The 26,706-nt window shown below is 41.5% G+C and overlaps 1 protein-coding gene across 1 annotated transcript in view; it reads right to left on the reverse strand.

Annotated features, from left to right (window-relative positions):
• Nucleotides 1–22,151, reverse strand: part of RHOH (ras homolog family member H) — a 42,151-nt gene extending 20,000 nt beyond the window's left edge. The window contains exon 1 of the mRNA XM_066574622.1: nt 21,973–22,151. The gene's annotated coding sequence lies outside the window, so the exon portion shown is untranslated. The remainder of the gene's footprint in view (nt 1–21,972) is intronic.
• Between the last annotated feature and the right edge of the window lie 4,555 nt (nt 22,152–26,706).

Genomic DNA, 26,706 nt, shown 5'->3' on the forward strand with positions numbered 1-26,706 from the left:
TTGGGACCCTGCTGCTTATGGGACCATTGCCTCATCACAGCACATTACATTGTGTGGATGCCTGACCTCCTCTTATCTGCTGGGTAAGGCTGTCCTTGACATAATAGGCAGGATGTAAATTTGAGAATACACAACAGGGAAATCCTGGAGGAGTATGACTAGAGCATTGGATCCTCTGGATACGTCATATAACTGTTACCCCCCACAGATCACATTGCAGATATTGAATATATTCATATTGCTAGTATTCTAGATATATAGATTGTGTAAAGAGGTGACATTGCCAGACATTCATGTAAGGTCAGAGGATGCAGAGGGTAAAATGGACTCTCAAAATGGCGCCCAGCCAACCCCTGCTTCCCGCTACCAAAAACTCACCAAATCTTCCCGCCAACAAAAGCCCGCCAGTGGTGAGAGAAAAGTAGGGGGTGGAAATCCCCCATTATGGAGCTTGAAGAGGAAGGCAACAGGAACCACCCAGGGAAGGAGTCAGCAGCAGAACCGTGCACTCAAGAGTTGGAGGAAGAGCCCGTAGTGTTGAGCAGTGAGGACTTTGATGTGATGTCTGCTTTCGGAGTGATGCAAGGCGTGCCAGCTGGTTATCCACCTGCCAGACCCCAATGGTATTTTGGGGATGAGAGAGAGGTGCAGGAACTTTTATTTGTGGTGACACCGCTGTCTGGGGACTCATCTTGATTGAGTTTCGCAGGATAGGGAGACAGGGCGGACACGGAGGATGTGCCAATCAATGCTACCCCACCAGAGCAGGGACAGGAGGTTGCACCACCTGGCCCCCAAGCAATCCTTCGGGCTCAGCCCCACTTCTTCAGAGGCAGTGTACTCACTTAGGCCCAGTTGGCTCCCGCTACTGCTGTTGTTAGGACAGGAAAGAAGTTAGTGATTGAGGTGGTTTCTGCTCCAGCAGGTGTGGTGGAGGACTCGCTAGCCGCAGGGACTCAGAAGCGCTACCCCTATTTTACTGCCATGGGAGTGGTACTTTCTTTATTTATTGTATTCTGCATCCTATGGTGTGATGAGTGCTTTAATGAGTATTCATAATATTTGGTGAAAGAATCTTTAGTAACGTTAAAAGCAAGAGTACAGAAGTTGAGAATTTGGGTATGTTATAGTCTAGACCGGAGATAATGTCTAATATGATTAAGTAACTAGATGACCGAAGGTGTACTGTTTAACAGAAAGAGAATTCCACTTAAAAGGTTAGCAGTTTGTGTCTCAGTGTCTGCTTGTGTCTCCTCATGAAGCACATCCCCATTTCTGTCTACAAGTGTGGTAATTTCAGTCTCGACTGGGGGTGATAGTAATGGTTCCTCTGCCCAGGACGAGAAGGGGGGATTGCAGGTCATTCCACTCCCACCCATATTCTAAGTGCCTACCAGACACCTGTTTCTATCTTAGTGTCAATATCAGTTCTTTACATTTCAGGCTTTGGGGAGAAGAATTATGTAAGGGCCCCATAGTGTATGCTGATGCATCCCAGGGTTACGTACAGCTCAGCAATAAATAAAAGACTGGACAGTCCTCATTTTAGTACACACTGTCGTTTAGCTAAAGTCTGACACTGGAAGTGAGATCCTGGAAAGTCATGCTACGATGGGTTACAAGCGTTGATGTAACCAAAGGGGAAGAGCATTGTGGTTCAGCCATACCCTCACCAGTCCTTCAGCCTTCTCTTTTTTGAAGTGGGTAGATACTTTCTTTACTGGGAGGTTAGGAGTCTAAGTTATGGGTTAATACACTGTAGAATACCTTCTACGGACTTCTTCTCTGTATTCGGAGGGCGCCAGGGTTGGCTTTCTTTAAGTAGTGGGGCATTGTAGTGGCCCAGAGTGGGGTATCTTTGAGTGGTGTGTGCCCATCTCATGTAGTGTGTCTGTACGTGTATCTGTTGGTCTGTGTTCTTTGTTGGTGCTACAAATCTTTCTGGTGTTGAATCTGTCTCCTCTAACTTGTTGTGTAAGGCGTGATTGGACAAGCTAGGAGGCAGAGTCTAGAGAAAGAAGAGAGGAGAGTAGAAATGTAGTCGGTGGAGGAGGGCATGTGAGCGGGAAGCTGAACCTCTCATGCATCTGCCTGGGCAGAGCCTTGGGCCTATCTCATTTGCATTGGGATACATCCCCTCCAGGGACTGAAGCTAAGAGTTCGGATCCTGCTTGAGGAGTTGGTGGTCCTGGTTGCACATTTCCTGCTAATCTACTGGGTCAAGGGACAAGTTGAGCATAAGACAAGAGCTTACTGTCAGAGGAAAGACAGAGCAAGCAATGAAAGAGTGAGTTCTAAATGTTCCTCTTCGTGTCAGGAGTGTACCCCCGGAGAAAGTTCATCAGATAACTGAAACTGATGATGTCTAAATGTCGGGATAGAAAATGTACAAGGAGTCTTTTGCCTAAAGACTGTCAAATTGTTTTGTACTTGAAAAATCAAAGTTGAAATTGTGAATTAAGAAAACTGTGTGCCTCCGGTTTAAAACAATCATTTGACTAACTCTTTTATTCAATATGGGTGATGGCTCACCCAGGTAGAGGCACTGGCGTCTCCCTGTCTCCCTGTCCAAAAGGGCCAACCTAGCCCACTACAGTACCGCACCTTGGCCCTGTGTAGCATCAGCAGCCACACAACCGGGACTATGTGAGTAACTTCTTAGGGACCCTGCCGCAAAGACCATATCCTGCTTGGAGGGCTCAAGAGTGAAAATCTGGGTTCCCCAGGTGCTGCCTCCTCAGATAGTTCAAAGTCAAACCAGTGGATCCACATTCACCTGCCTGACATAATCAATGAAATAAAATAAAATCGGTCTACTGAAGAGTCTTGTCACAACCGCACCATAAATCAACGACATGCTAAGTAAATTTGTTTATAATTAGGCCAAGGTACAAATCACAAAAGAAATCTAGACAGATCATATTGAGCCACAAGATGCCAGAGAAAACACAAAGCAAGCGGCTAGGTAATACATAGAATACAGCAACAATGTTATATACAAATGATCAATACTGGGAAATAGTAATTCGTTATGGGGAAACGGACATACTTCCAAGCATATGCACATATCCGATGTGTTTGCATACATTACTGCCACTATGATTTTTGGGATTTTAATCTAGGCCCCAAGTTAGAAAAATGTACCCATTACCGCTGATTTACCATACGATTGTCACAGGACCCTTTAATTCACTGATTTATTTTATTTTGCTGCTTGCATTAATTAGTTGAATTTTATAATTGCACCAATGAATAAATACATTGCTATGCTAATTTGACAAATTGATTCCCTTTGGTTATTTTAGCTCTGGAACAAGCAGCTGCACGCACACCCTCATGCAATGCTGGGAAGATCTCTTTTGCCCCTGGAGGGGTATTTCTCTGGATACCCAGTATATTTTTTTTAACTGTTCTTGCAGTCCCAATTTACAGAAGAAAACAGCCCTGATAATGTGACAATTGTCACAATCAGTCCCTTCCTGGGACTAGTTAGACCCAGCAGCTCTGTTTTAGGACAGGTCTAGGAGTCATGTGATCATACGTATACACGGCTGGAGAAGATAGAAACAGTTAACACAAAAATCATAGTTTGTGCCTTCTCTGCTGGGTGTCTGGCTATTTCTGACATTCTTCTTACATAATTTATTCTAAACATTTTTGGGTGCATTTACAATAAAAAAAACTGTGTGATCGCATTATATTCAGAATGTAAATATTAATGCCTTAATGCTACAAGTTTACATCCTGGCTGTGGGGGGCACAATGCAACAGAACATAAGCTTACAACCTGTGGATGACGCAGGTTCTGAAATGAGCCCATGCCATCCCGCAACGGGAGCCAACTGTGACTGATAGCCAGCCTCCCACTGCAACAGTGGGTATCGATGAGAACATCGATCCCTGCTCTTAACCCCTTACATGCCACAATCAATGTACAGCATGTAAAGGGTTCACGGTGGGAGTGCAGTCCCTCTGTGACGTCACCGGCACTCCGAGATGTAATTGTGGAGGGCTGATGAGTTGCAACTAGATGCCATACACTAGGGTCGGGGCCTGCAATCACTATTGTGAACAAAAGTGCATTGCAGTACAGAAGTACTGCAATGCATTATAATAGCGATCAGAGCTTTTATAGTTTAAGTCCCCTATAGGGACATAACAAATGTTAAAGTCATATTCGCCCCCCTTCTTACTCTCATTCTTTCTCTCGTTCACCACATGGGTAGGCATGAGTCCCTTTGGGGGATAAACCCTATAAGAGAATGGGTCCTTCAAGAAAGCGGGACCTATTTGAGTGTGGTGGCCTCCCAAGGTGGTGTTTCCTGCTCATGAAGGCTGGTTATTTGAATATTTGTACTTTTATTTCCCTTTGAGGGTCAACTTTGACTGACAGAAATAGACTACAATTAGCTTGTGCAATTTAATTTATTGTATCATATACCCATGTGCACTAGAGATGTCCAAGCTTGATGTTCGTTCGAGTATTAGCATACTCGATGGTGCTCGTTACTCGAGTGAGCACCATGCCATGTTCGACCCTTCCCCATTTTGACCCCTCCCCGCATTACCACTTCCTGCTGTGACGTGCCAGCGTGCGTACGTCCACAGCAGTATGGGGCTGGCTGGCTGGCAGAGAGAGAGAGAGAGAGAAAAAAAGGTCGGCAACCGGCGGGTCCATTGCAAAAATGCTCGAGTCTCCCATTGACTTCAATGGGATTCGTTACTTGAATAGAGCTCTCGAATATTACGAAAAGCTCGACTCAAATAACGAACAGCAGAGCATTTTGGTGCTCGCTCATCTCTAATGTTCACTTTATACTTGTAATAGCCTTCAATAAAAACCTATTGAACATAAAAAATGTAAAAAAATGAAAATTATTTTTTTTAAAAAGTGAAAGAAACTAAAACCTTTTCTGCGCACTTTCACCTGTTTATATTAGAAAAAAAGAAAAGATTCTTAAAAAGCACAATAAATTGAACACACTATTTATCCTGCACAGCAAAAAAGTAAAAGAAAACGTAAAAATTAGAGGCCAAATGCCTATTTTGTTCACTTTGCTTGCCAAAAAATCAGTGAAAAAGTGATAAAAAAAAGTCATATGTACCCCAAAATCATACCATGTAAAAATAAAAAAGTTATGGGACTTTGAATGAAGTAATGTAAAATTAAAAAATACATTTCCAAAAAAGGTTTTCATTGTGCAAAAGAAGAAAAGCCTAAAAAATAATATTAATTTTGATATCATCATAATTGTACCAGCCCACAGAAAAATATATCATTTCATTTATGCTGCATGATTAACACTGTAAAAAATGGCAGAATTGATGTGTTATTTCACCCTGCCCTCCCAAACAAATTAATAAAAAGTTACAATACATTATTTGTACCCACGAATGACACGAATAACAATTATAGTTCACGACACAAAAAGCAACCCCTCAATATGGCCATGTTGACAGAAAAATAAAAAACTTATGACTCTTGAAACGTGGAGATGAAAATCCCTTAAAAATCATTGCATCCTTGTGGCTAAAGTAGGCCAAATCCTTGAAGGGTTAATGCCTGGTTTAGACACAACGATTCTCGCTAAAAAGACATCTTTGGAGCAATAATGGTAGTGTGCATTTACAGAGCAAGGTGATCGCTCAAACGGCATTTTGATTGACAGTTTTGAGCAATCACTTTGCTCTCAGTGGGGTATACAGAAGACCTGCTGTGTTCACGGAGTGCACAGCTGTTATACAGCTGAGCGCTCCGAGCGGGGTATGCAGAAGACAAGCAGGGCTGCTTGTCTTCTGCAACCATCTGTTCTCTTCTCGGAGCGCTCAGCTGTTCTACAGCTGAGCGCTCTGAGCGGCGGATGCAGAAGACAAGCGGGCCGCTTGTCTTCTGCATCTAGCTGTTCTCTTCTCGGAGTGCTCAGCTATTATACAGCAGAGCGCTCTGAGCGGGGTATGCAGAACACAGCTGGAGTGCTGTGTTCTTCATACCCGGCTATGTTCACGGAGAGGGGTACCAGCTAAAACAATAGTATCAGCTGTATCCCTCTGTGAACTCCTGATAAGGCTCATGGTTGTCTTTCAGCACGCTGAAAGACAACGATCAGCGACTCGTTAACGAAAACTGCACAATGTCAGTGCAGTTAGACTCAACGATTCTCACTCAAAAGATGGCTTTGAGCGATTTTTGAGCGAGAATCATTGTGTCTAAACCAGCCTTAAGAATGGGTTACTAGTGATATTTATTAACCTATAGTCCTCTTTCCTTGCAGGCAGGTTTCATGCAGTTTACCAACATTAGTAAAACTCTTGCACGCAGCTCACAAATATTGTATGTTTTTGTGATCACTGATCTGTGTGACTTGGTAGCTTCCTCTTCCCCCAAAATGAAACTTTAAGTTACAGTAATAGACCATAAAAGCTCGGCCAGGCATACATGTTTGTTCAATAGGAAACAATGAGACAAGTCTCTGGTGGGTTATCTCCTGGAAGAATGACATATTATATAAATTATAATTAGAGATGAGCGAGTATACTCGCTAAGGGCAATTGCTTGAGCGAGTATTGCCCTTAGCGAGTACCTGCCCGCTCGAGAGAAAAGGTTCGGGGGCCGGCGGGGGTGACAGGTGAGTTGCGGCAGTGAGCAGGGGGAGGGGGGGGGGAGAGGGAGAGAAAGATCTCCCCTCCGTTCCTTCCCCGCTCTCCCCCACCGCTCCCTGCCCGCCGCCAGCTATGGGGAATACGGTGGTTTGCGCTAACATGCGTTTAGTTGCTGTACCGATACACCAAATATTAGATAGTCTTGTATAAAAAAGACAAAAGTATTATAGAGGTGATACCTTTATTGGCCAACCAGACAAATGATATATGCAGGTTTTCGGGGCTACTTATTGCCCCTACATCAGGCTCTATCAGATTATGACTGAAGATACATACTTAATACACAACAGATCAGAGACAGTGTGATTAAGCCTTACACCCGAGCAAGCAGCAACTACGAAATGACATGTGTACTTGCTGTGTGCCGCCAATCTCCGTATACTATGTTTCTGACTATACATGCATAATATGCTCCAAGATAATGCATGCTGCAATTTTCTTTATGCAAAAAAAATCACAGGTGTGAGTGGTCCAATACAAACCAATGGGCAACTGACATCATGTAGTGTATCCGGGAAAATTGTGCGCATGGCGCGCAATGACAATACGTCCATGTGAGACCCGCCAAAGGCTGCTTTCACATCTGCAGATGGGATTACGTTTTCCTGCTCCGCTCAGGGAGGAAAAGTCGGGAATCCCCTGGCTGAACAGGTCAGTCTCATGATCGAACCGAACAGCTCTGAACGGACCTCATTGCTTATACTGCAGTCTGTTTGGTTTCTCCTCAGGAGCCCGGAATTTTACCAAAGAAAAAACACTGCATATGGAAGACTTGTTAAAAACCGTTTCTCCTTTCTTCTCCGGATCCTCACCCCTGTTGCTTGATTGCAGGAGCAGAGGCTTTGATCCCATTCCATACTTCTGCTATCGGCCAGGTTTAAAGCCCTGGACCAAGTGCCATATATTTACCGAACTTGGTCCTTAAGGGGTTAAATAAAGATCTCTACGAAAAAAGGAGCAATGAAAAAAATCACCCCTAAATAAAACTGTCGTGACTCAGTATGCAGTAACTATAGAATTTGACAATGCGGTCATTGGTTAGCACTGTTGCCTTGCAGTACTGGGGTCTTTGGTTTGACTACATCTACATGGAACTTGTATGTTCTACATGTGTTTGTGTAGGTTTGCTCCATGTTTTCCAGTTTCATCCCACACTCCATAAACATGATGCTGATGTGTTCGTACCAGTCATCTATCTCTTCGCGTGTCTTCGGAGTTTCCATAAGAAAATCTTGTGCAATTCAGAATTTTAGCTGGATAGAAAAGTGACCCCAGGACTTCTCCATCCAGCTAAAAAAAACTGAAAGGGACATAAACATAGTGAATCAGAGATCAAATACATCTCCGTCTCATCCATTGGAGCCTATGGGTCCATCCTGATTTCTGTCCCTATGTAGTTTTCTGCATAAAAGACGGAACCAGTGATGATCATAAAAAGACTGAAAGAGCCTCAGGGGAGTTCTAGAATGGAAACGTGAAAACACGAAGGTTTCTATTTGGTTAGTGAATAGAGACCCCGGGCCTCACGGAAAGCCCCTTAATTACCAATATCAACAAAAACTATAGAGGGCACAGGTGATATCCATAACATTCAGAGTGTATAATCAGCTAGGGAATTATTTGACATAGTAAGATGACTTATCAACCTTTTTATCTGTTTTTGTTAGGCTACTTTCACATCTGCGTTAGGGTCAGTTCAGGCTTTCTGACTCTCCTTTTTGTTTTTCGAGGACAGAAACTGAAATAAAATGAAAAAAAAAATTGGTTCTTTTCTTCATAGATTTTAATGGTGTTCCAAAAAACAAAACAGAAAACAAACAGAAAGGCTTCTATTCCATCAGCTTTCCATTTTTTTGGGATGAAAGAATAGCATAGTCTGCAGCAGGCGCGTAATATAGAGGGTGCAGGGGATGCGGTTGCACCCGGGCCCAGGAGCCTTAGGGGGCCCATAAGGACTCTCTTCTCCATATAGGGAGCCCAGTACTAGGAATAAAGCATTATAGTTGGGGGCCCTGTTACAGGTTTTGCATTGGGGCCCAGAAGCTTCAAGTTATGTCTCTGTGCAGCATGGTTTAGGTATGGGTGCGGGTACAGATACAGATAGAGGGGGGGCCCCAGCTCACGTTTTGCGTCAGGGCCCCTGAGCCTTTAGTTACGCCCCTGGTCTGCAGCATTATTTTTCTGTCCAAAAAAAGAAATGCCCGAGGCCTAACTCAAGTGTGAAAGCAGCCTTTGGGTGGTTTCATATCTATGTCAGGGGTCTTGGTTTTCTTCTCCGTTCGCGGAGCGAGAAAGGGAAATTTCCTTGCTGAACAGCTCTGTCTTATGCTAGAACTAAACAGCACCAAATGGGCTCCATTGACTAAAATGATGTCAGTTCGCCTTGTGCTCGGCTGCCTGGCTTTTAGCAGGAGGAAAAAACTCTGTCGCATTTTGTGCCAGATCTGGAACGGAACCTCCATCCAGAGGTTCCAACGCAGGTGTGAGAACAGCCTTATTTATTCTTGAGTTTAATATGTAATATTAATTATTATTTTTGACATACTGTGATACATTTTTATTAAATTGGTCAATGATTGATTGTTGTTAAAAAAAATTAATGAATTCTTGTATTAAAAGCTATTTCATACAATGGCATCCAATTACCAATATTTTGGGGGGGGGGGGGTTGTAAATTTTGCACTCGAATAAAAAGATTCCGCACGTATTGCTGAAATTCTTGTCTTTCATCAGAAATTTGGTGAAGTCAATAATCTAATGGAAGGAGATGCATCTGGCAGATCGGGCCTCCAAAAGCCTCTTCTATAAAGCTTCCATCCATATGCTAAAGTATGAGTATTTCCCCCCACTGAACCACAGACAGGACAGAGTTTTACATTAATTAATCCACCTTATTATTAATATTTTCAAAGGAGTTCCAGAAAGGCCATGAATCAGCTGACTACAGGATAGGTGATAATTGTCTGATTGCTGGGGACCCCACTGATCACTAAAATGGGCATCCTGAGCCTCCATTCCTCCTCGCCCCATGACCACAGTGAGGAGGAGTTTGACTGGAGCAGTGGTCAAACGTGGGCCCTGCCACTCCATCCAGTGTCTAAGGAACTGACAGAAACAGCTAAGTACCCTGCTCAAAACAACTAGAAACATTAGTTCAGGAGAGGGTTCTGTCTCCCTAAGGCCAGTCTCACACGACCAGATTTGAATTGTGGTAATACGGGATGAAATAAATGCATTGAATTACACAGTTCCAATCACATTAGCGTGTCTGAATATTATGATACATGAATGAGACATAAAACATAGCATGTTCTATTTTACCGCAGATATCTGCCATATTAAGACCATTGTTCTCTATGGTTGTGGATATACTTGCTGCCCAAATGCAATTACATTGCGTATGGGTGGCCGGCATTCGCATCATCACTAAGTAACGGTGCGGGAAATGTTAACAAAAAAGAGTGTACTGTGCGTGACCGCCTGTGTGAGTACACGGTCATGCGCAGTACAGTTTCGCAGTCGTTCGCATGGTCACAGCTGGAATCCGCTGCAGGGTTCCGCAAGTGGGTTCCACTTACGGCCGTATGAGCTTGGACTAATTTTGTAAAAAAAATAGGAGAATATACAAACAGAAAAATATCTAGTGTTAATTAGTAAATAAAATATAATGGGTGCATTCCCTCTAGAGGTTTGACCGGCATTAGAAATAAAAGATCTACTTGCTCCAAAAGAAACATCATTCCTGCTTGTGGAGTGTTTCAGGTATTGCACATTATCCCAATTCAAGTGAATGGGGTTGATCTGTGATATCAGGCACAGACTTACGGGCCAGAGTAGTGTTGTTTTGGAAAAAAAACAAGGAAATCCTTTTTCCGTAGTCCTAGACAACCGAGCTGCCGTCACGGAACTGTCATGAACCTAAAGGCCCATTTACACTGAGCGAATGTCGGGCAAAGGATGCTTGACACTCATCCCTGTGTGTACTCGCTCCTGTGCTGTTACACGGGAGCGAGTATCGCTGGCTCGCTCACAGAGCAGCCAGCAGGGAGCCTGGGGCGCTGGAGGAGATTTCACTCCTCGCTCCCCCCTCTCTATTCACTTAACATAGCGGCCGTTCAGTACTGAACGGCTGCTATTTACACTGAATCATCAGCGTTCAGGATTTTATGCAGCTTAAATGATGAACGCTGATCGTTCGGTGTAAACAGCAGCCGTTCAGTACTGAGCGCCGCTGTGTTAGGTGTTACCTTTCTGTCTGTCATGATAATGAATGCTGCAAAGTTTTTGCTATAGAATAGGAAGTGTCAGACTGTTATTAGGCTCAGTGGTCAGTGTGAAAACTGTCAGGATTTAAGGATTTTTTTCTAAATATATAGTTTGTGACATTAAAAAAAAACACCAAAAATTCCTGAAAAAGTCTTTAATCTATAAACGTGATTTGTATTGCTGCATGGTGTTGCCTCTGTTATACCTCTCAAGCAGATAAGGACTTGGTAGAAGCAGGCTAGGAGCAAGTATGTAGCATTTTGGGGTAATTATACTAATTAACCCTAACCTGGGGAAAAAAAAAATAATATTCAATTTTTGTTCAGTGTATCACTTTAAACAGAGATGGATATTTAGGGGTATAAACAGTCTATCATACAATATCACTTCCTCAAGACCAAAGAGGAAACAGTGGCTTTCTATTGTCACCTCTGTGAAGCCTATGAAACAAAAAGTATATGGATTGTTGTCAAAATAACATGTTTCAAATAGTTTTATTTTTTTTAATTCAGTTGTCATTTTTAATTTTTTCCATTTATTTATTGTTTTATGTCTTTATTTTGATAGGCTTTGGACCTGGGTGAATATGATTTAAAGGGAACGTGGCACATTGTGCATGCAGTCCCATCTGTGGGTAGTATGGTACAGAGCAGGAAAAGCGGAGCAAATTGATATAAAGTTTTGTACAAAAAGATTCTGTATAACTGATTAGCACCGCCCACTTGACTCTTTAGCATGGAAAGAGAAGGGATAAAAGTGAATAAAATAGAAGATATATTGAATATTTCCCCATAAGACTATATATCAATCTGCTCAGCCCCTCCTACTCTATAACATGCTATCTGTAGTTTAGACATAATGTTCAATGCTCCTTTATTAGATCATTGCTCAGTGTAATTGCAATTTTTGACAATGATGGTCAGCAATGGCGTAACTATAGGGGATGCAGGTGATGCGGTTGCGCCCAGGCCCAAGAGCCTTGGGTGGCCCATAAGGCCTCTCTTCTCCATATAGGGAGCCCAGTACTATGAATAAAGCATTATAGTTGGGGGCCCTGTTACAGGTTTTGTACTGGGGCCCAGAAGCTTCAAGTTACGCCTCCGATGTTCAGTAGCAACATTATGATTTGTCGGTCAGTCCAACAACCTGTATTAACTGTATTCAGTATGTATGTTTATGGCCAAAATCTAATTCCAGTTTTGGTCATATTTCATTGTCCATTTATACCCTATTCACGTCAGGTAATTTTATTGTTGACGGGTGGTGCAGGTGTTATGTGTGTCTACGAAGGGGAACCTGCACACTTTAAGGCCTCATGTCTACGGGGAAAATCAGGCCCGCCGTGGATTCTTCATGTAGAATCCATAGTGGGTCCCTCCTGCCCCGCGGACATGAGGCTAAAAATCAGAATAAACTCACCTGCTTCGGACGATGCAGATCTTCCTTCGCGGCCGGATCTTCTTTCTTCGGCTTGGCGGATGTGCTCAGCATGCCGGCAGCATGCCGCGCGCATGCGCCGGGCACACCCGCCGGGCCAAAGAAAGAAGATTTGGCCACGAAGAAGGGAAGAACCGCATCGTCCAGAGCAGGTGAGTTTAATTCTAGTACGGGTCTCCCGCGGATCCGGACGGCTTCCATAGGCTTCAATAGAAGCCTGCGGGGGACCCGCACGAAAATGGAGCATGTCCATTTTTTTTCCCGCTCGCTGATCCGCGCCTGACGGGAAAAATGACATCCGCAGGTATTTAACTACCTGCGGGTGTCCAATGCATCATGTCCTGCGGATTTTAAGCCCGTGGACATGAGGCCTAATAGTGACTAATATGGTTCTGAGGGCCTGTTGCTTTTATGTTAGACTAGCTGATTACCCGGCGTTGCCCATGTATTTTTTTTTTAGAAACGAAAATAATTTAAATATGTGTGTGTTTGTGTATATATATATATATATATATATATATATATATATATATATACAGACAACCTCCTCCTTATACACCAATATATTACACAGATGACCTCCTCATACACTAATATATTACACAGATGACCTCATCATACACTAATATATTACACAGATGACCTCTTTCTCCTCATATATTAAATCAGTACACACACACACACATATATATATATATATATGTGTGTGTGTGTACTGATTTAGTATATGAGGAAGAAGAGGTCATCTGTGTAATATATTAGTGTATGATGAGGTCATCTGTGTAATATATTAGTGTATGAGGAGGTCGTCTGTGTAATATATTAGTGTATGATAAGGTCATTTGTGTAATATATTAGTGTATGATGAGGAGAAAGTCATCTGTGTAATATATTACTGCATGAGGAGGTCGTCTGTGTAATATATTGGTGTATGAGGAAGAGTTTGTCTGTGTAATATTAGTATTTGAGGAGGAGGAAGTTGTCTGTGTAAGATATTGTTATCTGAGGAGCAGGAGGTCTGTGTAATACTGCCCTAATTAAAAATCCCAAACTCACTGACTTCCCATGTAAATTTTGTTGCCAATAGCAACCAATCACAGCTCAGCTTTCACTTGTTATACTGCTGAGGTAAAATGAAAGCTGCGCTGTGATTGGTTGTATGGGCAACACAAATTTCCTTTTGGCCAGCTTTCATAAGAGTAGGTGCTGGGCTGATTTCTGTGTGGTACATAGTGGCTCAGTGCTGGTGGGAAGCTGTGTGGTAGTTGGAGCAGAGGAGGAGGTTGTCTGTGTAAGATATTATTATCTGAGGAGCAGGAGGTCTGTGTAAGATAATAGTATTTGAGGAGGAGGAGGAGGAGGAGGTCGTCTGTCTAAGATATTATCTGAGGAGCAGGAGGTCTGTGTAAGATAATAGTATTTGAGGAGGAGGAGGAGGAGGAGGAGGTCGTCTGTCTAAGATATTATCTGAGGAGCAGGAGGTCTGTGTAAGATATTATTATCTGAGGAGCAGGAGGTCTGTCTTAGATAAGAAATAAAAACCATCTGCTCAAGTGCAATTCTGGCATTCCAACAACCCTTCCCCTAGGGGTAGTTGGGCTGTCTTATCCGCCCCAAATTTGTCCCCATGTGATGAAATATATATTATCAAGTTTGGCTGAAATTTCTCCAGGCGTTCATGAGTTATGGTGGCACATACACACATATATACATACATCCTATTTAATATATATAGATGAGCATGACCTATCTCTGGTGTACTTATGTACTTGAGTGAGAAAAAACACCAAATGAGAATTTACAAAAAGGTATTTTGCTAGGTGTACAGTAGTTTTAAGTGAAAACAATTACAAAACAGGCCTTTTTTTAAAGAAAAAATGTTAGGTTCACATCGGCATATTTGCATGCACTATCTGAAGTGAATAGAACCCAAGGATTTCAATGGGTGAGTTCACATGCACCTATTTTTCCTGAGCATTTTGGTTGTGCAAAAAAATGAGCAGCATGCTCTAATCCCTGCGCATTTGTGAACCAAAAGTCCCCATAGAAGTCAATGGGAAAGCACAAATGCGCTAGAGATGCGTGATACGTTGCGTAACTGTGCAGAAAACAAACCCATATTGAATGCATTAAGCTAATTAGCCATTTCAATGGCTGGGAGGATCAGTGCGTATTTTTTTCAGCACCTAAGTGTGTATGCCTAGCACACGCAAAAACAGCAAAATATACACTGATGCATGTGCAAAAATACAACTTCCAATCTGCAAATACGTGACGCTCACGCACGTGCAAGTACGCATATGCTTGTGTGAGTATCACCTATGTTTCTATGCAGATGATAATGTATACGTCTTTGCTTGTCATCTAAAAATCGGTTTCATTAACAGCAGCTCATAAATAAGATTTAATGCATAAAGTATATAATAATGATATAAAGAATATGATAAAGGACATAGCAAAAGTATCAAAAGACAAAAGTGCCAAAAATATGTCAGTTGTGGCCAATGAAATGATGTCGTTGGTAGATATGATTCCAGTAACTTGCTTCAGGACTTACCAGGGACTTTACTATAGTAATATTCTATATTAATCGTCTCTGCTACAATTCAAAGAGGAAGAAACTCGGGCAACCTTCATAAGTAGAAGACAGCGCTTGTCCTGTCCCCTAGGTCCCCATTCCCAGTAGTGGGTGTCACTATGTGGCCCCACATACAATGAGTAGTACTTTGCAGCAGAGGTTCCTCGGCTCCTAGGACTCAGAACACGGGCCCTGTCCCCCTCTGAAATATGTTTAGGCTGAATGCACATGGGCAGACTTGCATTACGGATTCCGGAGCGGGCGTCCAACTCTGGATTCCAAGCAAATACTGCTCATAGCATGCTATGGCAAAACGCGATTTCATCTACACAAGTGGAAATCGTTTGCGAATTTCTGCTTGCTTAGGAGAGATTGGCACATCTGCAGCACAGAGGAGAAGAAATCCGGACAGGTACGCAGGGGCCACCGGCTGGGCACCGGGTTGGACTCTGCTGCGGGATCCTGCATGCAGAATCCTACCCTGCCCTGTGTATTCGGCCTTAGACGTGAGGCTCACTGAGAGCTTTAAGTTTACTGTATCTCTGAAATGTAGCAGACACCATTAATATTATTTCTTCCAACACACCCTTCCAAATTCTAATAAAACGTTGAAAAGAGACATTTCCTCTATACAAATAATAAACACATACTAAAACTGCACCTTAAAATATAAAAAGTTACATGTCAAGACATAAAAAAGGAAACAAAACTCGCAGCACTCTTTATATGCCTTTTATTTAGGCAAAGACAGAACTGTTAGGATTAGAGATGAGCGAGCGTACTCGTTTAGGGCGATTTCGCAATCGAGCATCGCTTTTTTCGAGTAACTCCCTACTCGGGCGAAAAGATTCTGGGGGCGCCTGGGGTGAGCGGGGGGTTGCAGAGGGGAGTGGGGGGAAGAGAGAGCTCCCCCCTGTTCCCCACTGCTACCCTCCGCTCCACCACGACGCCCCCAGAATCTTTTTACCCGAGTAGGCAGTTACTCGAAAAAAGTGATGCTCGATTGCGAAATCGCCCTAAACGAGTACGTTCACTCATCTCTAGTTAGGATATTACATATCCGTATCGATATCCACATATTACGTATCGGTTTTTTTGCCAAGAATTCAGCAAAGTTGCAGCAAAACTGAATCGTTATATAAAAACAGTACCAAAAACTGCAATATGATTATAAAGTATGAATGCATTAACGTTTTACCAGATAATTTTATCCCTATTTACGGACATGGTCCACATACCCAACACACAACAGGACTACAAAATCACTGGCGCTTTCTCATGTACATCCTCCAATGTGACGTACATGATACGGTGAGGGCATCTATATTGGGAAAACTAAACCGAAACGACAATCCAGGATCAATCTACACACACATACAATAATGAAGAAGCCCAATACCTCTATGGGGAGCAGAACACGGTGTAACAAAGGTCTTAACATAGAAAGGTCATTTTAAGAAGCACAGAGAGAAGAAAACCTGGGAATGCAAATTAATAAAAACTTTCCAGTTATTGATACAAGAACTCGACGTAACCCTTGGGTTTATGACTCCTTACATGGACACTTCACTCCCACCAGACTAACTCCAGGTCTGCGAACTAAGTCATCCCCTTTTATTGCACATCCATCTGTAATGCAAACATTAGTTCTATTACTCTGGCTCTTATTAATTATGTTTCCCCCATGTACAAAGTCTTGATATGCATGTTTCTCGTTGATTTGTAATCTGCCTGATGAAGGGACCTCTGTGCTCTGAAAGAAATATCATTTTTCTAGATAGCCGATAAAGGATTCACGTCTATAATATTTGAGTTTTTTTATGCAGGAGTATTTGACTATCACATAGATCTATGCCTAGAATAATTGTCCCTATTTTCTAATGACAACTAATGAGCACTTTAGGACACTTTCAGATATGGTGGATCTGTTGCAGATTTTTAGTGCAGATTACGCACAGTTTAAAGCAGAGTTCACCCACTAGTCGAAGTGTGCAACAAAATCCCCATGGTTCGGTTTAAAAACTTTTATTTAAATTGAGGCAGATCGGCTGCAGATTATTATGTGAACCTGTGAAATGTGAATGTAGTCCTATTCTAAATGTTACACTAATTTGGGACCATTATGTAAGACATTTATAGGGGTCATACATTTGAGCAATAGCCTTTATTGGAAGGTCCTACAAAAAATAAGAAGATCCTAAAAAAAGATGCTGGCGTCATTTCCTTGCATTTCCTTCTATTGCTGTGATACGTCCAATAGGGGATTACTGGGATACACAAATTGACGTGGTTACGGTGCCTAGAATATTTAATTTGAGAATATCTAGCTGGCATTAAAGGGGTTCTCCGGCTGCTGTACGTGTTTTTTCTTTTATTTTGTCCTCTTATACTGAATTAATAAGAGGCTCAGAGCAATAAAAAAATCATTAAGAATAAGGGTTTCCAAATACTAGTGTTTAAAAGAAACTTTCGCCCTCCCTTCTTACAGCACTTGCTGACCTGAGTGCCTTTTCGCGTAAATACTGCAGAAGTACTCGGGTCCGAACAGTGCCCCTCTCACTCTGAGCAATGCATAGGGCATTGGGGCACATTGCACTGAAAGGGAGCCCCGCGGTGGCCATGTCACATACTGAGCAGGTATCATAGGGAGAGAGGCAGGGAGGTTTGTTAACACAAGTTATTGGAAAGCCTTCTTATTCTTAATCAATAAGACGGCTAAAAAGTCCATATGGCCCGGAAAACACCTATATAGTCCTATTTAGAATTTTGCCCTTATATACTGACTGAACATGTACAAAATATAGTAAATTCAGCAATAATTTCAATATAAGAAATGTATTCATGTTCAGGATGGATGGATGGATAGATAGATAGATAGATAGATAGATAGATAGATAGATAGATAGATAGATGTGAGATAGATAGATAGATAGATAGATAGATAGATAGATAGATAGATATGAGATAGATAGATAGATATGAGATAGATAGATAAATATGAGATAGATAGATAAATATGAGATAGATAGATAGATAGATAGATATGAGATAGATGGATAACTAGATATGAGATAGATAGATGAGAGATAGATAGATAGATAGATAGATAGATAGATAGATAGATAGATAGATAGATAGATAGATAGATAGATATGAGATAGATGGATAACTAGATATGAGATAGATAGATGAGAGATAGATAGATAGATATGAAATAGATAGATATGAGATAGATAGATAGATAGATAGATATAAGACAGATAGATAGATATGAAATAGATAGATATGAGATAGATATATAAATAGATGATAGCTAGATAGATATAAAATAGATAGATAGATAGATATGAGATAGATAGATAGATAGGTAGACAGATATGAGATAGATAGATAGATAGATAGATAGACAGATATGAGATAGATAGCTATTACGATAGATAGATATGAGATAGATAGATAGATAGATAGATAGATAGATAGATAGATAGATAGATAGATAGATAGATAGATATGAGCTAGATAGATAGATAGGTAGATAGATAGATAGATAGATAGATTGCATATAGAAACCAATACACACTGCAATCAATATAATACTACGGCCAATACTCAGCATAACATCCACAGCTTCCCCTGTACTGATACTTAGTATGAATCTATTTATTACTTCCATAAGGCCTCCTTCTCAGTCATTTTATGGCATGATTCTGTCCTTAAAAAAAAGGCATCTGAAAAAAGCCAGCAATTTTTTAAGTAGTGCATGCGGTTTTTTAACCATTTTTGGCAGTTGTTTTTTAAAGACACAAATCCTTTTTTTTCGCCACACCTAGCACATTCTGTGAATTTGTAAAAAAATGGCCTGAACCTAAAAAACAAACCAAAATTGTGAAGAAACAAATGGCACAAGAAGCCCTGCACTGCGTTTTGATAATACCCATCTGGATACTGTATTGTTTTCTGCAGAACAGTGTGAAAACTGCAAAAATTGTGACGTTAAAAAAAAAAAAATTTAATGTGAAACCAGCCTCACTGTTGTTTCTGTGATTTAAAAAAAAACAAAAACTGTCAATTAATTTTATGGATTGGCAGGCAGGCAGATTTATGTAATACCTATCGTTTTCCATTTACGGTACCTCCTATATTATACCAGTCTCTACCGTACGCCTTCTCCTCCTATTGTTATTACACAGACACCAGTTCCCTCCGCTTTTTGCTGCTTTTCTGTCTACGCTGTTGACTGTCTTATTTTTGTCCATTGTTACGATATTGGACTAATAACATGATGTTGTCATTACTCTATACAATAGCTGTCTGCCACAATTTAGACATTCCCGTATCATTCCTAGCTGCATAGTCTACAGTGGACACTATGGCTCGAATAGTTTCAATATACAATATGGTGAATTCATTTTACTAACACGCTTGTCATTGTTTTTGATCATCTATGTACCAACTATAACAAAACCCATTATAAAATGTAACATTCTTTAAGAAAGAGACCTTTACAAAGTTTTTCCAAAGTTTTTTCCTCGCAAAATACATTTTCTAACAAACTAATAAATTATTTTAGTTCATCTATGACAAAAGTGTGAAGAGAAAAAATATAGGAGCTGATAAACCACTAAAAAATGGGAAAAATATTATCAATATTCACAGGTTATTAAAGTAATAATTTGGATTTGCCCACTGGAAAAAAAAAAACGCAGCAGTGTGTGACCAAAATATGTAATGACAATTTCCGTTGTGAAGTTCTGAGTGTGGGATTGTTCCTGTGTTACATCAAGTGGTCAAACTTCTAGCTGCACACCCAAGTGGTCACATATCATGCAGAAAACGCTTAGAATCAGATGAGCTTGCAAAACCACAAGAGGAAAAAAATATATGTATATTTTATACGAAATATATTGATCTCCCAGATTTCTAATAATGAGGCGATGTTAAAAGCAAGAGATGCGTAAATACATATATAGGGAAACGTAGGAATCTAGATACATAGATGTCGTTTCTTTTTTTTATTTCGAAGGGAATTGCTCTTTTAAGGCAGTATAAAGAATTGTAACTTGAAGCTCTTGAGCCTCAACACAAAATCTTCTTATGTGGCAGAAGGACCTTTGGCCCTCTTCATGCTGCAGAGCCTAGTTTAACCGCTCCTTCTTTATACACTAATATTATGATCCTGGTAGTACAGTTGAATAAAGACAAATGTCCATCAAGCTCAACCAGACGGCAAAAGGGTTGCATATTGGAAAGTTAGTAAAAAGCGAATCTTATTGCGAATGTTTGCCAAAACCTTGTATGGCATGAGACATTTTGCCTTCAAAGGAAAATATTCTTTCTTGACCCACTTGGACATTAGACTGGATCAACACACTAACAAGTATTTTTCTATATTTGCTTATGCTTCACAAAAACTTATCTGAAAAGTCTCTGCTGAAGCAATCATTTGTGTCTGCTTAAACTAGCTCACAAAGTCTTGTCAGGCCATTTGACCCTTTTTTTCCTCCAGTGGTACAGAATTCCTCCTTGTCTTCTGAGATGACCTTATATGTTTTTGCAGTGTGCTCATGCCCCCTCTTCTCAAGACTAAATAAGTGTTCTTCTTTTGTTGCTTGTAGCACGCACGTCATGCCCATAATTAATTTTGTTGCTCTTTTCTATACCTTTTCCCACTCAAAGCCAATGTTCTATGAACAGTTGCCCAGAACTGAACTGCCTATTTGAGATGAGACCTCCTTATGTCCATTTCTTGTGCGTCCATGCCTGTTTTCATATACAACATTATCATACTGCTTTAGAAGCAGCAGATTGGCATTGCAAGCTGTTATGATCTACAGCTACATACATACATTCACCTCTCCACTAGGGAGTTTCTTCTTTTCTACACCTGTTTCTTGCTAGATGTTGCAAGCAGATCATTAATACCAGGACTGATAGCATAGGGGCCAACATAAAAATAAAAAACTATAGTGACATGATCTCAATAAAACATCTGAGGGTCTTTTGTGTCCGGATTACAGTATTAGTACTTATACTTCTATCAAATCTTCAATATTATCAATGAGCAAAATATCATCTATCAAACCATCTTAATTGCTGACACATGAAAGCTCACGGTTGGCCTAGCAAACAGTCGCCCCGACCATCAACTTAGATCTGTCCTAGTCGCGTAGTGAACAACAAAAATATTTTGTACCAAGTTACTAACTTATTCAAAATGACTTCCTGTAAGTCATCCTTCAGTGGACTCTACGTAGGTGCCAACTGTGCCAGGTTTTGGGGGTTTCACTTCTGGTCACTTATTTAATATTCACGAACTATTTAATACAATTTCTCTTTTGTGTGTCGATAAAATGTTACATTTTTCTATTACATTTTAGTCTTAGACATTATATAATTATGCTAATTGTGCTCATCAGGTGCTTGATGAACATTCCTTGGGGAACTTATGGTGGTAAACTGTAAGGTTCACTGAAAAGAGGCTCTTTTAGATTGGGCAGGATGGGAATAACTAGGTTCAAGAACGTCTTACTAAAGCGGATGAAGAAAAAAAAGGCAGGACTGCGTCTACTAAATATATACGTTATCACTTCAAGAATTGTTAAGACATTAAAAATACTATAATATCACCCAAAATAGTTGTATACTATTTCATTACACACATTATACATAGACATCGGTATAACAGATGCAACATTTTGTTCTGGATCAGTCTTTGGTTAATTGCTATGACCAATCAGTTTACTTTTGAAAGTATCAATTTGTTAATTGTTTTGTTTTTGTTTGTTTAGTTTAGTTTAATTTCTATGGGCAACATTAGACATTTTGATGGTTCATTTGTAACCTGTGAAGCTAAAGTATAAAATAACTTGTCCTTGTGTCATTATATGGTAACATAAACACGTATACTCTAACATCCTTGTATCTAAGTCTGAGTTATTTACCCCATATTATCTCAGTATCATCATCACTTATGTCATATATGACCAATGACATAAAGCAAGTTCCAGGGAGACCCGACAATTAGCCATTACCTGCTGTCCTTGCCATTTCTGAAGCGCTGCTGAAAGTCTGATGAAGGTGTGCCTCTAGAAGTGTAGACAACGACATAACTTAGAGATGAGAGGTAGAAAGTTGCTTGCAGACCCTCGTATCGCCTGACTGTAAGAACAATAGATGAGGATTTGGCCTGCTGCAAACTGTGCAAGGGGCTGCTTCGGTGTAGAGGAGGGGGAAGTAGGAAGAACTCCGTCAGATGTGTCATATGTGATGTATGATAAAGTACATGTAGATATCCGCTTCCTGTTACACACAAACTACCAGCAAGGTAGCGATGCCAAGCAAAGGGGATGCTGAAAACCCCCAAAAGATATTCAGTCCTGTATAATATAGTCAACTAGCTACATAGCTTTTTGTATAAGGATGTACTAAACAGGCTGCATGAATGCGGACGAGTTAACAGGGACGTCACTCGCTCGTTCAAAAGAGAATTGGCTCGTCTAAAAGAACCCTTAACAATAGCCATTGCTTCTAATCCCTATCTAATACTCCTTCCCAGAGAAACCTCAGATTCTCCAGTTTATCCTCTTACATGCCACAATCAATAGCAACTGCAGTATGTAAGCAGATGATGGGGTCGGGCTCCTTCTGTCACCCATTAGTACCCCACAGTGTGATAGCAAGGTACCAATGGGTTTCCATGCCAGCCAGAAGCCTGACAAAGGCCTCCATGTCTGCCATGTAACTCAACATATTAGGTCTAGTCTCCTGAGCTGTGATTGCTTGATATGGGCAATAAAGCCAGTTTCTCTTTTAGACAGTTCCCTAAATCTGACTCTTTGTATTTTCTGTAGCTCACATGGCAGCTTTGCTGTATAGATTGTGACAGGATGAGCAGCATAGTCTTATATGCAATCAGGATAAAGAAAAAAACACACACTTTAGCGCTCCGTTGAACTGTGTCAATCACGGCTCCTGTCCGGCTGCAGGTGGAGGAATATGCCTTTCTCAACTGGATTTTCTGCTTTTCTGGATGTGAGGGGTGCCAGGAGTCCAGGCACCCCCTAACAAGTAAGACCTTTACATGTATTGACATAGTTCAACGGAGCGCTAAAGTGTGTGTTTTTTTCTTTATCCTGATTGCATATTCTTTCCTCCTCAAACGCATTGTTTGGAGTCGTCTTCCAGCTGCTCTCCCTCCGGGATGTCCTAGGTCCGTTGATTCTGATTTTACCACACCCTGGTACAAGAGGCTCACGTGGACCAACAAACTGACCGGTTCCTAGTACGTAGGACCGGTTCAGTTGCGGTGAGTCCCCCCCTACACCAGTCCTTTCTTCACTATTTTCCATACACCATTGGAGCGCCGCTTCTGACCTATATAGCATAGTCTTATAATGATTATAGGGTGGTAATAACAGCTTTACTATACTGCTAGTAGCCTAGATAAGGCAGTATAGCAACACTACACACAGATGAGCTTCTATATGCATCACCCATCACTCCTGCTTTACGGGAGAAGGAGCTGTACTCAAAAACATTCTGCACACTATGCTAATCTATGACATTGGCTGTCAATTGACTCCCATTCATTTCAGGTTCTCTGAAGCATAGATACCCTGGTGCACTGTTCAAAAAGGAAGTATGTGCCTCCAATATGTTCGCGCCCAAGGAGTTTGTTTTTTTTAATAAATGCTGAAATATTAATAAAAACATTTTTCTTGAGTGACGATCTAAGCCCTACTTTCCAACTTTTGAATAAAGAAAAGAAGGACAAGTTATGCAGCATATGCAGCACAACACTGCATTTTTTTAATGTTAGGCCATGCCCTATGTGTCCCCTTACAGTAAAAAAGTAGTCAGATACCAATTCTAGACAGTAATAGTGAATACAGTGTAGTTACCTCCAGTGATCACAGAGGATGTCACCTTTGATTGGTGATGCCCTCTATAGAGCTGTCCATTTTGTTTTTCTTCTCTATATGGGCACAATCTCCCCATTCTGCTCTCCACCCCATAGTACTAGTTGCCCTCTCTGTGGTCCCACTTAACTCTAGTGCCGTCCTCTCTGTGAAGCCTCATAGATCCAGTGTATGCTCTGTAGCTCCAGTTAGCTCCAGTGCCCCCTCTGTGACTCCAATTAGCTCCAGCACTACCCTCCATGGCCCCACTTAGCTCTAGTGCCCCCTTGGTGGCCCCACTTTACAGACCCCTACTCCTCCACTCCAAAAACACTGCACTCTGAGAGTTGAAAAGAGGGGAGGATTATGCTGTCCAGCGCTGCTTAGTGAAAAGGAGGGTTTTCACTGCAGTTAATGGATCGAGGTTCAGATGTGAGGGAAGCAGCATTGGGGGGCATAGTTTATCTGAGAACAACAAATCGGGCATCTTGAAATCTAACATGCCAGATTCTTCTTCCCCAACATCAGACATCCTCATATACCTTAGACACTCAGTGCCTACATGGTATCAAGAAGACATACCAATGGGTGATACACCAATCACCCCATTTTATAAATTCTTTATTTATATACGATTTTTGCTTTCTTCCAAAACATCAAGCTTAACATTGTTAGCTCATGCAAGAGACATAGGCAATAAAAAAAAACAAAAAATTGGTATTGAAGATTTCACATTGATGATGGGTTACAAAAGACTGCTAACTGGATGGGCCCATCTGGCTCTCTATTGCCGAACCAAGTGGGAAGAATATATATTAATGTGTGGGTGGCGTAAGCTCCCAGTCTGTGCTTGTCATCCCATTGCTTAAGATGATGAAAGAGTCTACCTGCAGCTTCGTTATTTACCAGAAACAAACAAAAAAAAATCCCAAAACATTAGTCTAACTTCAACCTAGAACTTTCCCTTTCTGTGGGACAACTATCCCTATCCTGAGAGCCGCTAATTCGAGAGGAAGGGGGAGATGGGAGAGACAGTGGAGTGGAGTAAGGAAAGAAAGAGGAAGAGAGAGAGATAAGAAAGAGAAAAAAAAGGGGGGTTGGGGGTTTGGGGAAGAAAATGAACCTATATGTGGTCTTCCATCCTGTCCTTAAGACCACTGACCCAGAACTCGTCTTTGTGGAAATGGTACTAATCTACCTGCAACTTGGCCCCCCCTCTGGGATCCTGTGTAATTAGAAGTTATAGACTTTATGGTATTGCATCAAGTCTCGAAACTCAATCCAGTAAAACCACGTTTTCAGGAACCTATCATGTGTACCTTTCATTGATGCAGTCAAGTCTTCCATCTCCATCGTCTCCTCTATTATTGTGAACCACATTGGGACGGAGGGGGGAGCCGTCTGCTGCCATAACCTGGGGATGCAAGCTCTTGCTGCATTTACCAGATGTCGAACCACCGAGCATTTGTATGTTGCCAATGGTATGTCGCTGTGGTGCAAAAGGAACAGTGCGGGTGATTTGGGTAGGGTGAAATTTGTGAATTTTGAAGTGATTCTCCACACCTCAGTCCAAAATCTGGTCAAACTTGGGCTTGCCAAAATATGTGGAGCATTGTACCCTGCTCCCCTTCACATCTCCAACATAACGGGGAGACAGAAGGGAACATGGCATGCAGGCGAGAGGGCACCCTATACCACTGTGTGCGTATCTTGAATCCTGTCTTCTGGATTTTGCAGGAAACAGATGATTTGTGTGTGAGTGTAAGGATCTTCTGCCTCGGTTCTGTTGTAAGCGACACCGACAGGTCTCTTTCCCATTTACTTAGGTATGATGGAGCTAGTGCGTCTGGTTGGGAATTCAATTGTTTGTAAATGTGTGAGAGCGGGTGTCTAGCTGGGCCCTCAACCATGCACTTTTGTTCAAAGTTTTTTTTTGGATGGGTGAAACTTTGGGGGGGGAAGGCAGGGATGAAAGAAAGTGACAGAGCGGCCTTATATGCCACGTTAGTAGAGGGGTCGGATCCGTGAGCCCACTGAGTCCCTCCACTGACATCCATAACCTATCCTGCTCTAAATTTTTTGTTTGCTATCCATCTACTGAAAACTCCTATCTCCGGCTGGGTGGGAAGGCAGGTTCCCTAGCATTGGGAATAATGGAGAGGGCCCGGGGGAGATGTCTGGCCTCTTGTGTATTTTAAGAATTTTCTCCATAGAAGGTCTAATTATAGGGTGTTCTCTGGCTTCTAGTGGAAGGACACTTTCTATTCATGGTAACGCTGTTAAGGGTATTGACAAAGCTTCTCCTTCTATGGCTATCCATTTTTTGGTGTTCCTGTGTCTATGCCAATCCTCTACTCTGAGTAAGTGAGATGCTTGGTGGTATGTCCTAATGTCCGGAAGGCCCAACCCACTCTCTAATTTAGGTCTCGTCAGTGTGGAGCGGGCTATTCGAGTTGGTTTGTCTGCCCAGATGAATTTGTCTATTAAGGAGTTCAAGTGTCTGAAGAATTGAGATGGTATTGTGATTGGGAGGGCTTGAAAGAAATACAGAAGTCTAGGTAGAATGTTCATTTTAAATATTGCGCATCTCCACAGCCAAGAAAATAGACCCTTTGTCCAGGCACTCAGGTCTGATCGTATTTCATTAAGCAGGCCAAGATATTTAGCTGTGTAAAGATCTTTCGTGTTTGCAGTCACTTTAGTGCCCAGGTATTTTATGTGATCATTAGCCCATTTGAAGGAGAAGGACTCCTTCAGATCTTCTTTTACCCCCTACATCCAATCTCTGGCCCGAACATGTCAGCTGCACCTCAAGAACATCGCAAGAATCCGCTCTTTTCTCACTGTGGACACGCTAAAAACGCTTAC

The sequence above is a fragment of the Eleutherodactylus coqui genome, chromosome 7 (assembly GCF_035609145.1).
Source record: "Eleutherodactylus coqui strain aEleCoq1 chromosome 7, aEleCoq1.hap1, whole genome shotgun sequence".
NCBI classification, from domain to species: Eukaryota; Metazoa; Chordata; class Amphibia; order Anura; family Eleutherodactylidae; genus Eleutherodactylus; species Eleutherodactylus coqui.